This window comes from Tympanuchus pallidicinctus, unplaced genomic scaffold, assembly GCF_026119805.1.
Source record: "Tympanuchus pallidicinctus isolate F22 unplaced genomic scaffold, pur_lepc_1.0 scaffold15, whole genome shotgun sequence".
In the NCBI taxonomy this organism is placed as follows: domain Eukaryota; kingdom Metazoa; phylum Chordata; class Aves; order Galliformes; family Phasianidae; genus Tympanuchus; species Tympanuchus pallidicinctus.
Genome location: NW_026294669.1, coordinates 22,663,425 through 22,677,671, shown reverse-complemented (window position 1 = coordinate 22,677,671; position 14,247 = coordinate 22,663,425). Strand labels below are relative to the sequence as shown.

Sequence of the window (14,247 nt, the reverse complement as noted above, 5' to 3'; positions counted from 1 at the left end):
AGTGCCCATGAATGGCTGGACAAGGCTGATGAAGGGTCTGCAGAGCAGGCCTTATGAGGAGCAGCTGAGGGAACTGGGATTGTTTAGTCTGGAGAAGAGGAGGTTCAAGGGTAATCTTGAACCTGAAGGGTGGCTGTGGTAAGGTGGGGATCGGCCTCTTCTCCCATGTAACTAGCAATAGGACTAGGTTGTGCCAAGAGAGGTTCAGGTTGGATATCAGGAAAAACCTTCTCCAAGAGGGTATCCAGGCATTGGAATGGGCTGCCCAGGGAGGTGGTGGAGTCACTGAGCCTGGAGGTGTTCAATAAACGTGCAAATGTTGCACTGAAAGTCACGGTTTAGTGAGAAATATTGGTGATAGGTAGATGGTTGGATTGGATAATCTTAGAGGTCTTTTCCAAACGTGGTGATTCTATGATTCTGCGACAGTCTGAAGCTACCACCAGATCTGTTCTCTCAAGTATATGGTTACTTTGAGCTTCTACATTGTGTTTTTCCAATAACATGATATCCCAGCACAGAAGGAACTGTGTATCTCAACCACCCTCTTCTTCTGAGAGCACTAAATTGTTCATGCTTTCATACAAAATGTTACCTACAAATATGCTGCTAGGCATCTTTCACATGCTACAGAGTGAAATTAGCACCCTTGAATAGGAAAACTGGGGATGAGAAGGATAGGATTAAGTAACCTGGAACTGAACTTCTTACAGCACTGTCAAATCAAATAGCTTTCTTCATTATTTACATATGTTATGCCTCAAAGCAATTGGCATTTAGACAACTAGCCCATAATAGTTTATTTTAAAAAGTACAATACTGAACACATTTCTCACTAGGGAAAGAGCTGTCGCATAACTATTTAATTAAATTTTTAAAAGAAGGAATAATAAGCAGTGCTTCAACACCATACTTCATGCTATTATGACACAGCAATCATCTATACCTCCTCACAAAATAAATACTTAAATGAAACCAAAATGTTGTTTCCTGAAACCAATCACAGTGTAGAAACTAAACCAAGGTCCCACAAAAAGTCCTCGAGTCCAAACTGCTGAGATCCAAACAGACTGCTGTGAACAACGCTGAGCTCATGGAGGCTCTGTGAGTCCACCACATTCCCACAGACAGGGCAACAACATGGCACTGCAAAGATTCTTTCAGTTCTCCGCATTCAGCAGTCTCCCAGGCACTACTGACATCTTCCTCCCTCCCTCTGAGGTCCATGGAACAGAAACCATCAGATATATAAAGTGAAGCCTAAGGCAATAAGCTGTAGGCAGTTTGTGGTTTCTGGCACTGCTCAACACTCAGAAGCCTTCTTACAAGCCTTCCTGGTGATATGGCTCTTCCCATGTCTTGTCATCTCGTACATTTGTCATACATATGGCTGCAGTCTATAAAATGGCATGTTGGACACTCATCCTTACTAGGCAGCCAAATATGTGGAAGCATTCATCAGGGAGAAGGAATACGAGCAGTCTGTACTATGCATCTACAATTCCTGTATCAAAAACTTGGTTATTTTTACATTAAGATCATGTTCAAGAAACAACCAAAAGCTGATTCTAATTATCAATTGCCTTCCAATTATTAATTTCCCAAAATGTTTTTTATTTTATGTCTACTTCATGTCCTAAATGTCTAAACTGTTGCAGGCCTTTTATTAACAGGACAAAAGTAATCAAGAGTTTTGGCTGACATCCTGTTTAATTTAAAACAAAAAGGTCATTTGACGGAACTGCAGCTATTTTCCTGTTGCCAAAATGAAAATAGGTAACAACAACTGTGCTGGCCTCCAGAGTACAGCTAAGAAAGGAAGATTAAAAGTGCTGTCAAAATGAAATTTGGGTGCAAAATCACAGATCTTACCTTTCTATTTGCAATACATGCACAGAAGTGGAAGAAAAACTGTACGTATGTTTTAGGAGAAAGGGAAATCCAGAGGCAAGGAGGGCCATGTGGCCATGTTCAATGACACAGTGAACCATTTGTCCCCTCAGTCACTCCAAGAGATAATTCCATGCGTGCTCTCTATAAAGCAATTAGTGTATGAACTGAAAATATTGGGGGCAATAATGATGATATTTAAAACCCACACAGGCCACTGAAATGTTTTAATTAATTCTTGACATTCATCAAGCTTATAGCTAATTAGTATTATGCTTGGAAACCAAGTTTCTATGGAGCAATTCAATCTGGGCATTAGATGTCCTAATGGCTGTTTTATAGTTTAATGCAGAGGTTAGTGTTCTTGCCTCGTGTGTCAGATACCTTTCTTTCATACACCTCTAATGGCTGGATGCAGTTCAATCAGATTAATGAAATAGCTGAATTAAATTAGTGACATATTTCAGCCCAATGAATCAGTCACAATTAAGTGTGGCTACAGCACCCGGACCGGTGCCCAACTATCTGGTAATCACTCATCGAGTCAGAACAAGGGCATCTATCAGTTAATAGCCAGAAGCTAAGTGCAATAACTCTCTGCCTGTTACTCTCTGCTGTCCCCTCCTATGCTGTGGTTAGCAACATATAAATGGACCAGGCTATAACATGAGAAGGGGGATTCTCATCCTTGTAAGAAGAAGAAAACACCTTGTTCAGCTTGCTGCTGAGAAAACATCGCTGCAGTGTCAAAAGTAATACAAAGCTGTAACAATAAATGCACTCAGATAAAGAAGAAAATTGTTAAATGGAACAATTTCATTACAATTGATAGAGGTTTGTGAAATTTCTATTTCATTACAATTGACAGAGGTTTGTGAAATTTCTGTTTAACTGCTGAAGAAGTATCTCACTTCCAGTGGTGTAAAATATCGGTGGGCTTTGTTAACAACCCCTGAACTCCAGCTATTATGATATTACTGGTGTGAGAGACAAGATTAGAGAGCTGAGACATCACTTGGCTTTACCAGTAGTGTGTCTCCACTCAGACCACATCCAGCCACAGATTGTTTTGCGTTTTGTATACGTACCAAGATAATCTCTTTTGGAAGCAAACAAAACAGCACTTGTTTCTCTCAGAACCTGAGGCTCCGCACAATACATCAGAGCTACTCAGAGCAGCTCAGCCTTTGCAGCCATTTTTACCCAGCCAGGATGGCAGGGTTACACTGACCTGATGGACTGTGGAGCAGAGCAGAAGGGATGCCCCAGTTGCGCACCCATTGCCACAGAACCACTGAGCTGCTGCCTTGGCTTTTCCCCCATAGGAAGCTGCATGGAGGGAACCTCCACACCTTGGTGCAAGCCCACTCATCTGTTTCCATGGAGGACAGCTGAAGACCAGGACTAGAAGCTGGGAATGAGGAAGCATCACCCTGCTGATAATTTTCTCTTCTAGTCTGCCCTTGAAAATATCAAAACTTGGTGGAGCAACAGATCTGATGATTATTCAGAAGGCGTGGCTACACCACACGCAGTTCATTGCTACCAGCCTGCTACCCTCCTGAATTAGCTGCAGGACATCACAAATACTGTAAAGCCACCATCAGTATATTCTTAATAAAAGAAGCTTGAGTAATTTTTTAAAAAATCTCAGACAAAATAATGCAGCAAATGAAATGAGAAAATACGCTTTACAAAATTAAGGGCTTTTACTTAATACATAAAAGCTGCATTGATTTTTTTTTTTTTTAAATAAAGTAGATAAATTGACAGAATAAAGTTAACCGGCTATATCTGCTTCCCGACCAAATATTCATTGCATACTTCATTGAGGGATCTATACCTGATCAACTTCAGACAGAGGATTTATAACAGTGCTCCATCCAAGCTAGTCAGCTGAAGAGATTTAATTTACAAGTGTGACTTCAGATGGTGAATTTGAGAAGATGTGAGGTTAAACTCTAGGAGCCTATGGGGCGACACCAGATCCTTTAAACCGAACACTACTGAACCCTGGCTCTCAGGTTTCATGTTGATGAAGAATGGCTTTTCCAGCACGGTGCTGTGAACATTCAGATGGATGCAGCAGCATTAACACCAGCAAGTAGTCTGTGAGACTCCCAGCATGGTGGTTACAGAAATGAGAATTCTGTATTTGCTACAATTCACGTTATGAAAGTGCATTAAAGCTGCCCATATGGAACCAGCTGCAGGGTGAGAAACTAGGACAAGAAATTTGCAATCTGCACGATGCTAGCAGCATGCTGCTCTCTAAATGCTGCACTCACTAGATACGCTTTGACTGTCAACAGCACTCTTCTAAAACACAGTGCTCCAAATACAGTGATAGAACTTCATAGTGCTGAGGCTGTGATAATTACAAAGAAAAAGGATGAAGGAAAATGTAAGTTAACTGGATTTCATGTTGACTCCACATCCTGCTTTATTATGAGAAACAATTTGGGTCTGTAGGACCCATATCCAGGATGTTACTGTGTGAAGCCTGGAGAGCACAAATCCCATACTAGTTATATTTTAAAGAAAGGAATGGGAATATGTCGCTTTGTTGTTGCTCTCTTTATTTTCCTGCTTTGCTATTTTTAACATTTTGAAGAAAATGTATCCATTATCTTTTTTCTTAATCTTCTCAAGTTTGGAGATTCTCCTCTATATTACTAGTTACAATTCACAGCAAATGAAACGAACATTAATGAAATGAACATTAATTAAAAGGCATAGTTTTGTGGCTTCCAGTACTGTGACCATTAGAAATTAACGTTAAAGATGGACAGCAATTTCCATTTACCTTATTTCTCAGTGCCTAATTTCCATGGCTTTCTAGATTACTTGTGCTCAGCATTCATATCATCAGTGCCAGAGCCTAAGAACTTATACTTACAGCATCTGAACAATACACCCTCTAAGCACAGAAAGTGTACTCTTTTCATTAGCAACAGCCTCAAGTGTAGCAATGATTTTTTGATGCTAGCATTTTGCTGTGGTAGGACACAAGTGGGTTGTCTATGGCATTAGATCAAATTCACATTGAAAATGCTTTTTGATAAAAGTACTCAATATTACAAGATTTCTGGGTTATGTACAATTTCTTACAAAGAAAAGGTTTCAGTCTATTGTGTTATTTATATAGCTATAACTGTTATTATTTTATCTGCCACTGAATTATCTGTTATATCTGCCAGCTGAAAAAGGTTATTTACTGCTTCTAGCAGATCCATAGAGACTCTTTGTAACTTAAGCTATATGGAACCGAGTTCACTGTACAAACCTTTGCTTCTGTCATTTCCTTAAAAGAGTATCATGCCCTTAAGACTGAAGTCTAGAAATTACTGCTAAAAAAGTGCCTATTTTTAACTTAGAGATCCCCTGCTAATTTTGCTGATTGTGAAATAGGACTTGTGCCTGAGGCCATGGTTCGATGCAGCAGTAAATCCAACTTTAGAGCTCTTACAACCAGATCAAAAGCAGCATGGTTACTCAAAGGAAAGACTGATACACTGTAAACCAACTTTGCCAATCCAAAATGTCAATGGCTTAGCTCTGTAACACCAGGCTTCATGCTTATTCAGGTATCAATTGTCCTCCTGCAGGCAGCATAAAAGGGCATAACAAATTTCAGATTGCATGGTCTGGGTTAGAAATGTAATCATGTGGTTATGCTTGGTTCAGGACAGATTGTACCACAAGGAGAATCTGACAGAGTATACACTGGCTATTAATTACCCTAATGACAAAGGAGCCAAACTGATGATTTTTGAAGATTTTAGAAATGAAAACCTCCAGCACTAAACTTGCTATTAGTAGGAGAATACACAGTGCTGATACTAAAGAAAGCTGGCTAACAAACCACTTGATAATTCCATTACAGCTGTAATATGGTGATACCTCAAATAATGTGTTTTGGAAGGCAGATAGTTCTTCTACTACCAAAAGCCCCATTAAATTAGTTCATTGCTACAATAGTTCAATATTAATTTCCTATTTGTATTCCTGATGGTTCCTAGGACCTTTCTTGATGCTCTTAGAAATCTACTCAGGTTCTCTCCGTTTTCCAGAACAAACACAGTCTCTTTTACAAGTCAAGTTCCGTAATTTTTGTTTAAAAAAATAACTATCCCCAGAATGTAATTTGATAAACTACAACATAAATACTGGATTTAAACCAAGTAACAAAACGTATCGGATTGTTTCTGTCAGTGCTCTTGAGAGAGGAGTTGTAAATAACCATCTACTATTCAGGCAGTACATAGAAAGTTTATCAAATACGAGTTGCTTTTTGAAAAACAGAAATCACAGGGCTTACTGGCATGAAGAAAATTCATGCTGAATATTACGTTTATTTTAAATACCTTGAAGTCTGTACAGAACTCTTTCATACAAATGCACCACAGCTCTTATCTATGCTCTCTATCAAACACAGAGGACAGTCAGCAAAGGAAATATTCTCTGCTATTTCAACATATGTTGAAGACATACATGCTTCCAAATGTAATTCTATTATTCCTTTTAAATACTTCCTTTATTCATTTGTACATCAAAGACTGCACAGTTTAATGAAACATATGTTCATATGTTCATAACAAACTAGTCCTAATTTAGGATAAATTAAAAGCTCCCTGTCACCACAACTGAGACAGCAATAGCACCAGTATGCTGCCTTCTTGTTATGGGTACAAACCTGTTTGTGCTAAGGTCTTTGCCAAAGAAATTTGTCTACAGGCATACAGTTCAGAATTTCCCTCCGCTCAAAGTTTCATGCTGATGAACCTGTATTTAGGAAACATGGCAAATTTTGCTTGTCTTTCATGACAGGGGATGCTTCTCAACTAACAAAACAAAACTTATCTGGGATACGTGCATATTTTTTCTTTAATGTGTTGCAGCCTCCATCTATAATGATGCTAGCAATCCATACTTATAGAAACACACAGTACCTGGGGAATGGTACACTCATCATTTCAGATGTCTGCCCATGATGGAATTTGTTAATTCCATCATTCAAAGCAAAAATTTTCAAGTCAAGAAGTTAAGTGACATTGAGACATCTAGTTCAGGATTACTACCAATATTTTCAATGACACTTCTAATGTCATGAAAAAAAAATCCATTATTCCCACATTATTCCCAGCATCCTTTACATACTTCAGACTGCTGCTTCAGACTGATGAACAGTTAAAACAATCAATTTCACAGAAGGATCTAATTGATCTTAAAATACAACTAGCTTTAAATATGTAGTCAACTTACAAAGATTTATGCCCAGAAAATAACAACTGGAAGTTCTCAACAGATTAAGCCTGCAAGTCAATTAAAGCTGTCAAAATGAAGTCCCCTGATTCCTACCCAAAATATCGTATTATTAAGCTATTAGAAATACTGATCAATATATTAAAATGCTTTCTTTTTAAGAAATATATATTTGGCCAAAAAATCCCAAGAATTCTACGTAAACAGTGTTTTCCAATGGAGAAAGCACATTAGTTTATTAGAAAATCATCACACTCCAACAATTGAAGTCTAAAGGCAAACTTGACAATTAAACTATTGAATGGTGTTAGTGTCATGGAAAAACTTTCTTCTAATATCACAAAGTGAGAAAATACCTTTTAGTGAACATGATTTATTAAAAATCAGCTTTCATCTTCATCAACAAAGTTATAGCTTGCCCACACACAGAGGGAAGAGAGGGCAAACTGCCTACATTGAAAAGCATTAATATCGAGTAAGAAGCATCCACTTAGGGATTTAATGACCTTTTAACACATTAATATTAGTTTTATGCTTTTAGATGTTTCTTACTGCCTTCCTGAATGCTGCTCAATAGTCATGCTCTTAAATAGCAAGCACTGAACATTCTCCCTCAAAAGAAGCCTGTATTGCCATCACTGAAGTCAGTTCACAGTGCAGTCTTTCTAACCATCCAGAACACACATGCTTCCAAATGTAATTCTATTATTCCTTTTAAATACTTCCTCCATTCATTTGTACATCAAAGACTGCACAGTTTAACGAAACAGAAAAAGTAGTGCTGGTGCTCCCTGCGTAGGATAGCTAACTTGAAATCACAGAAGTCTGGTGGAAACCTTTGTAACTAGGAAAAGGCTGTATTTCTCAAAAATAAAACTGACCCTTCCCAGTGCGTACACAAAGACATTTCCCATTTCCACCTATTCCTCAGTGCAACTCAATCTTTATAGCAGTAAAATCAGCGTAAGCCATTAGTTTGGTAGTATTTTTTTGTGGTGGAAAGCTCAGTTTTACAGCTCAACTCTCAATGGCTGATAAAAGCAAGCAGTTGTGTCTTCCACCTCTTCTAAATCCACATCCAACTCGGATACTTCAGCTGAGAAGCAAAATGTGGTGAACTGCACCCAAAGCTTGACCTTCTCCACATCCCTCAGGAACAGCAGTGTCACAGCTCTGCAGTGCTGCCAAAAGTCCTACACTGAATCCTACCAATCCACATCTAGCGTATAGTCTCTGTCCTGAGACAGAATGGAGCTTTCCTTTCCAGATCTCAGTCACTACACAATTATTTAGTTTCTCAACTGAGGAAAATGGAAGATTAAACAGCACTACAATATCACGATACATCCTTCTGCTTCTTCTTGATGCTTGCTCACCTGCTGGTACTGTCAGAGGACTGACTTAGCAGGCCCTCCCCAGACCCTCCTGATGCGTGGACTGTCATTCTGGAGATGGAAACCCACGGAGGGGATCCCAAACTTCCTGCAACTGCTACAGGAAAAGGAAGCTTTCCTCACCTGACCCAGAAAAACACAGCCATACAAATGTCTCCTGTGGCACATAACATAAAATATGCTTGAAATCAAATCTAATTATGTCCAGAAGTTGCAATTCCGCTGCTACAGGCAACTAACTGGATGGGAAAAAGAGAAGGAAAGGTGATGACAGAAGTGCTGAAGCCTGGCAAACACACCTGTAATATGTTTACATACTGGTTTAATCATAAAAATAACGTTGTTGTTTACTTTACATGTGCTGCTTGGATGGTTATGGTTTACAAAGTCTCTCAAATGATTTTAAGCATCTAACAGAGCCCACGTCCACATGGTCAGCTCCCAGCTCCACTGCCCATTTCATTTCAAAGACACCAGTATGACTGACTCCTGAAAGTTCTCCAAAACCAGCATGCAGACCTTGCTACCAAGAAGAGTGAACAGTTCTACTTTAAACAACAGCAAGAATTATGTTTCTGTTTGTAGTTCAGACTTCCGAAATGAGCAAGACAGGAGCCTGGAGCTGGAGCTGTAACTGCACTGAGAAGTGGGAGCTCGCAGAGGCTAAATGAGCACCTTTAAGCACGTTGCTGAGACTCACAGCTTCCAGACTACCCCCCTGTTTCCTGAAGTCTATTACCATCAAAAGCAGATGCAGAATCGTCATGTCAAGTCAGATTCTGTGCTTCATGAAGTCTAGGCTGAGGGCAGCTTCTTAGCTTTTAAACTCTCATTTTTTGGGAGGCTAATGTTCTCTACTAGAAGAAATGCCCTCAAATCTGAGGCGAGACACTGAACAAGAGCCTAAAGCAGAAGATACAGATGCTCTGCTCTTAGAAGTGTCCTTTGTCACTTCGATATCTTTTTAAAAAATGTTCTTCCTTTCAAAAAACACAAAATGGAGCGTTTGTATGCTGTCAAAGCATCAATACATTTTGAAGCAAACTTTGTGCTTAATGTGGGCAGATCAGCAGTGCTTGAAAAGCAAGTACTCTGTTTCTCCATTAAAGACACATAGCGTGTGTGTCAGGCAGGCTCCTCAGCAGTCAGGCTGCTCTTATGGTCAATGCTGTAGGGATATAGTCTCTGAAAGATTTTCATAAGTGCAGAGAAATAGAGCTGCTATCACTTCCACTTACTCAGCATACTCCTGTAGGCAACACAAACTTTAGCTCATGTCAAAAAGGATGGCTCCTTGTAGGACATGGCTGTGATTGCTTCATGACTAGCTACTTTGTTTCACTGTTTCACTAAATTTTCAGTATTAAGGATTAATTACTTATGGTTCACATTCTTTCACAACTTTCACAGCCCTATACTCTCTCTTTTTACACAAGCAGAGGCACAACATCCGCCCTTTGCCTATTTCCCATTCTGTTCCTTGTCTGTTTGGCACACAGAACTCAGAGTGGCCAAAGCTGTGTGCAGGTGATCAGGTAGGTGATCTCCAGGTGCTAGAACATGAGCCCAAAGCCATACCTGTCACCAGCCAGCCAGAGCAACTGAGGGAGTTTCAGACTCAAAGCAGTTGAAAAAAGGAACTTGCTTTGTATATAACAGAATGAAAGACAACTAGACTACTGAAACAGCACTTAGTATAGACAGAAGTGTAATGTGTAATAAAAGCATTTAAAACCCATATGAATAGCAGTTTAAACTCAAAAAGCATAGCAATTCAATGAGACAGAGATAGCATCATGATATACAGAAATCAATTTCTGATAAGAAAGCTTATTTACTCTACTGAAAGGATACTACATCAATGTACGAAAATAATAATCAGACCAGAAAAAAAACTGAATAACCATCTAAGTGAAACACATCTCACTCAGTAAAATCTGTTTATTGAAAAAAATAAATAGCTTTATTCCAAGTGTAACCATTCCCCCCCAGCAGTGTTAATTTAATGAGTTGCATCTCCCGATGAGCATTTACACATCTCCTCTAAGGCATCCGACAGCCACAAGGATGAGCTGAGAAATCAGTAACATACTCAGAGCTTTGCCAGAGAGCTTGAATCACTGGTACACACAGTGAAAGGTATGTAAAAGGATGGAATGAAGTGGGACCCAAATCTTTTTGATCAGAAATGCCATTCGAAAGAAATGTAACTTCTCTCCTGGTGCCCAGATTCAGGCTGACCAAGGCAGCTGTTAAGATCACAGCAGCACTGAGATGTAGCAAGTGAGGACTTGGGCAAGGCAAAAGCACATAAACAGCACCAACCTCTCTGTGGGAGAGCTAAACCCATCTTTTCCATGGATATGGTTCCAGCACCAGTTGTACTGCATTCAGGAATTGCAGCCACAGCCATACAGAGCACACGGTAGCTGTCAGCTCAACAATAAAGGCTCACACTGCCTACCTTTGTTTATTTGAGACCAAAAACACAATTTATTGGTAGAAGGAATAAAATTAACTACTATCCTTGCAAAATTAATTAGATCATAAACAAACATAATCTCTTCTAACATGTCCTAATACTATATATTGATATATGTTCATGTATTAATTTATAAGCCTACTTCTGAAGTATTTTCAGTCACTCACATAATTTAGTGAATATTATGTGCACATTTGCTTACATCTGCAATCCAGGAAAAATAACATTATTTCTGTCAACTCATCTCAATAAACCTCTTTTTTCCTGAAAATGCCTGATTTTAAGATTTAAAGTGCACCATTTCTAGGAAAATTATCTTCAGACAGATTTAGCGGATTCGGAGAGCATATAAATTTTTTAATGAGCAGTTAGCCTGCTGGAACTGATTCCTGATGTGTAGATGATTAAATGTTTGCAAACAAACAAACAAGCAAATACATTATTTCGCATTTTTACTGCAGTTTTTACTGTAAGTCAAGATCAATATTCTGTTTTGCAGACAGAAAAATAGAGATGAAAGGGCAACGACTTGCTGAAAGTGATTGTGAGGAGCAGAGCACAGAAGCACAGTCTCCAGAGGCTCTGAGGGTAACATGCTCCAGGTCTCTGCGGTGCCCTTTCACTGCTTCAACATCCCTACTCCAGAATTTCAGAAACCACATAAACACAGCTTATCCTATAATCACGGTGTGGTAAGGTCCACCCAAAAGATAATTTATAAAATGAATTCAAAACAGAAAATCTTCTTTCTTGTTTAAATCCTCCTTAGTGGATTTTAAAAACTAGTGCTGGTAAGTAACAGCAGTAGTAGTAATAGAAATAATAATGATGAGAAGCTCGAGCTGAACATCACCAATCCTTGGGGCCAGGCAGCGGCTGCAGGCTGCTCTGGGTCAGCCAGGCAGACTGGCTCAGTTGGGAAAATCTCCTTGATAACTTGCTTCCCTTCCCCACATACTAAGCCAAGTGCAGAGGGGGACAATCATAAAAAAGGAAAGATGGTGAGGTTTTTTTGTTGGTTTTTTTTTCTTCATAGGAGGTAGTTTTCCAAAAGGTTACCCTGAGGCTTCAGTAGTGCACTGATAATCCATGAACACAAAGACCTGGCTTTGCAGGGTCACATTTCATCTCCTTCCTGCTCCCCTCCCCTTCCAGCAGCAGCAGTAACTTTCACAGGGCAAAGCTCCATAGGAGCTGGAAACTAATTACCAGATGTCTTGTAAATCTTTCCAATCTGCACAACTTCATCCACTCCACAATGCTTAACATCAGCTCTTCTGGAACCTTTTCATCCTTATTTTTGTGTAACAAATTTTCAACAAGCTGGGAGTTCTTTGTTCTCTCCTAATAAAACCTAAAATGTTAACAGTTCAGCATGAAACTAATGAATTAAACACACTTTTATGGAGATCTGAGCAGTACAGGCCTATCCAGATTTATGTGAAAATTTATTCATTCTGGAAATAGAACTGGGCTGTTTCTTTAAAATAACTTCAGAACGACAAAAATAATACAAACAATGGTTGTAAATTATTTACATGGCTTGCCAAACATATGGTCACTAAAATGTTACAGTTACTGAGGATAACTTCAGTGCATATCTTACAAGGGGCTGAAAAGAAAAATGCACCAAATCAGACGTTTTCTTTGATGTAATTGTGGTTGGTAGCCAAATAGAGACAAGCTGAAACCTTCCAAGGCCCAAGAACTGCTCCAGCTTACATCTAACACCATTCCATCCATTAAGACTGACAATGTACTGTGCACTGCTGTCTCCCTGGATGTGTCCTATGCCCACAGCTATGAGGAACTGGTGACATATGGCTTTTCGTGAGCTCTATAGCAGGATTGTCCCCTTTAACGTCAAAGTCATCTTATTGAAACCTCTTTGGCCAAAAGAAGCAAAGCAACAACCTTCACCTAGGAAAAAAAAAACCCATCCAAACTGCTGGATTGCAAAGGCACTGGAAAGACTTTGTCATGACTAAAAGTGGAACTTCATTTTGAACAAATTCTATCCTTGTAGATGCTGCAGATCTGGCTATGTGAAAATAAATATCCCTTTCAATAATCACTATTACATTTATTTAGATGCATTGGATAAAAAGGCTAACGCAGAGTGTACTTCTTGCAAAATGAAAATGGTCCATTTTAATTAGCATCTTTCCCCCCAGAATACTAACTAAAGTTGCAAAAATACAGAAGCATTCAGGAAATACCAACTTTTCAGGACTGTCACAATAGAAGGAACAGCTATACCCCAAACCAAGCAACTCTTCACTCACCATCTTCATTTCAGCTGCTGTTTCTAGCAAACACTTGTACTTGCTATAAAACTCTTGCTAAAAAGAAAAGTATAAAGCATAGAGCTAGTGAAAGAAGAAACATACTGGAAATTCCCTGGCCCTTGGAAAAGGTGTGATAGTGAATGGGTTTTGTATAATTCTAAGCCTTTGCTTCTTTTTGTTGTTGTTTTTAATAACAAAGATTAAGATTGCATTTAGCTAAACAAATAATTTGTGTAATGAAAACCAAAACAAACACCAAAAAGAAAAAAACAAAAGAACTCGCATATTGGTTGAATTCATCTTTAAATGTTCACCATTCATCTGTAAGGGGGGCTTTGCTACCATAAACCACATGAACATGCAAAGCCCAGCAGTAGCTCAAGAACAGGACTGTGCAGCAGAAGTATTGCAAGTAAGGATTTCTTTGGTTATACTCAAGAAATCACACGGTTAAATGGCAAAACCTTTCTGAGGCTCCACAACAGCTTCCTTTTCACTAAGTTCACCCCTTTCAACACTAAAACACACACAAAAATAAACACAAACTCCATCTACAAAATAAATAAATAAATAAATAAATAAAATCAACCAAGCGAGAGGAAACATGCAGAATGACAGAGGGTAAAGGAAAGAAATATGTGAAAGGAGAATGACATTATGCTTTTTCTTCCTTTCTTCCTTCCTTCTCCACCCTTTTGTAGGGAAAAGAGAAAGAACAAAAACTTTGACAATTAAGAAGTTAATAAATCTTGCTTCCAGGCACACTGAGAATTTCCATCTTAAACAAAGAAGGAGAAAAGCAGATCCCAAAATACAGCTACAGAACTGATTTTTTGACAGAAAGCCCACAGGGAAACATTTCTGCAATTACAGCTGCCCACTCACACCCATGTAATGTGCTTGGACATGTTCCACCCTCGTGACAGCG

General features: G+C 39.0%; 1 protein-coding gene across 3 annotated transcripts in view; it reads right to left on the bottom strand.

The window, feature by feature from the left end:
• UBE2E3 (ubiquitin conjugating enzyme E2 E3) overlaps positions 1-14,247 on the bottom strand; it is a 56,658-nt gene that overhangs the window by 6,392 nt on the left and 36,019 nt on the right. The window lies entirely within an intron of this gene.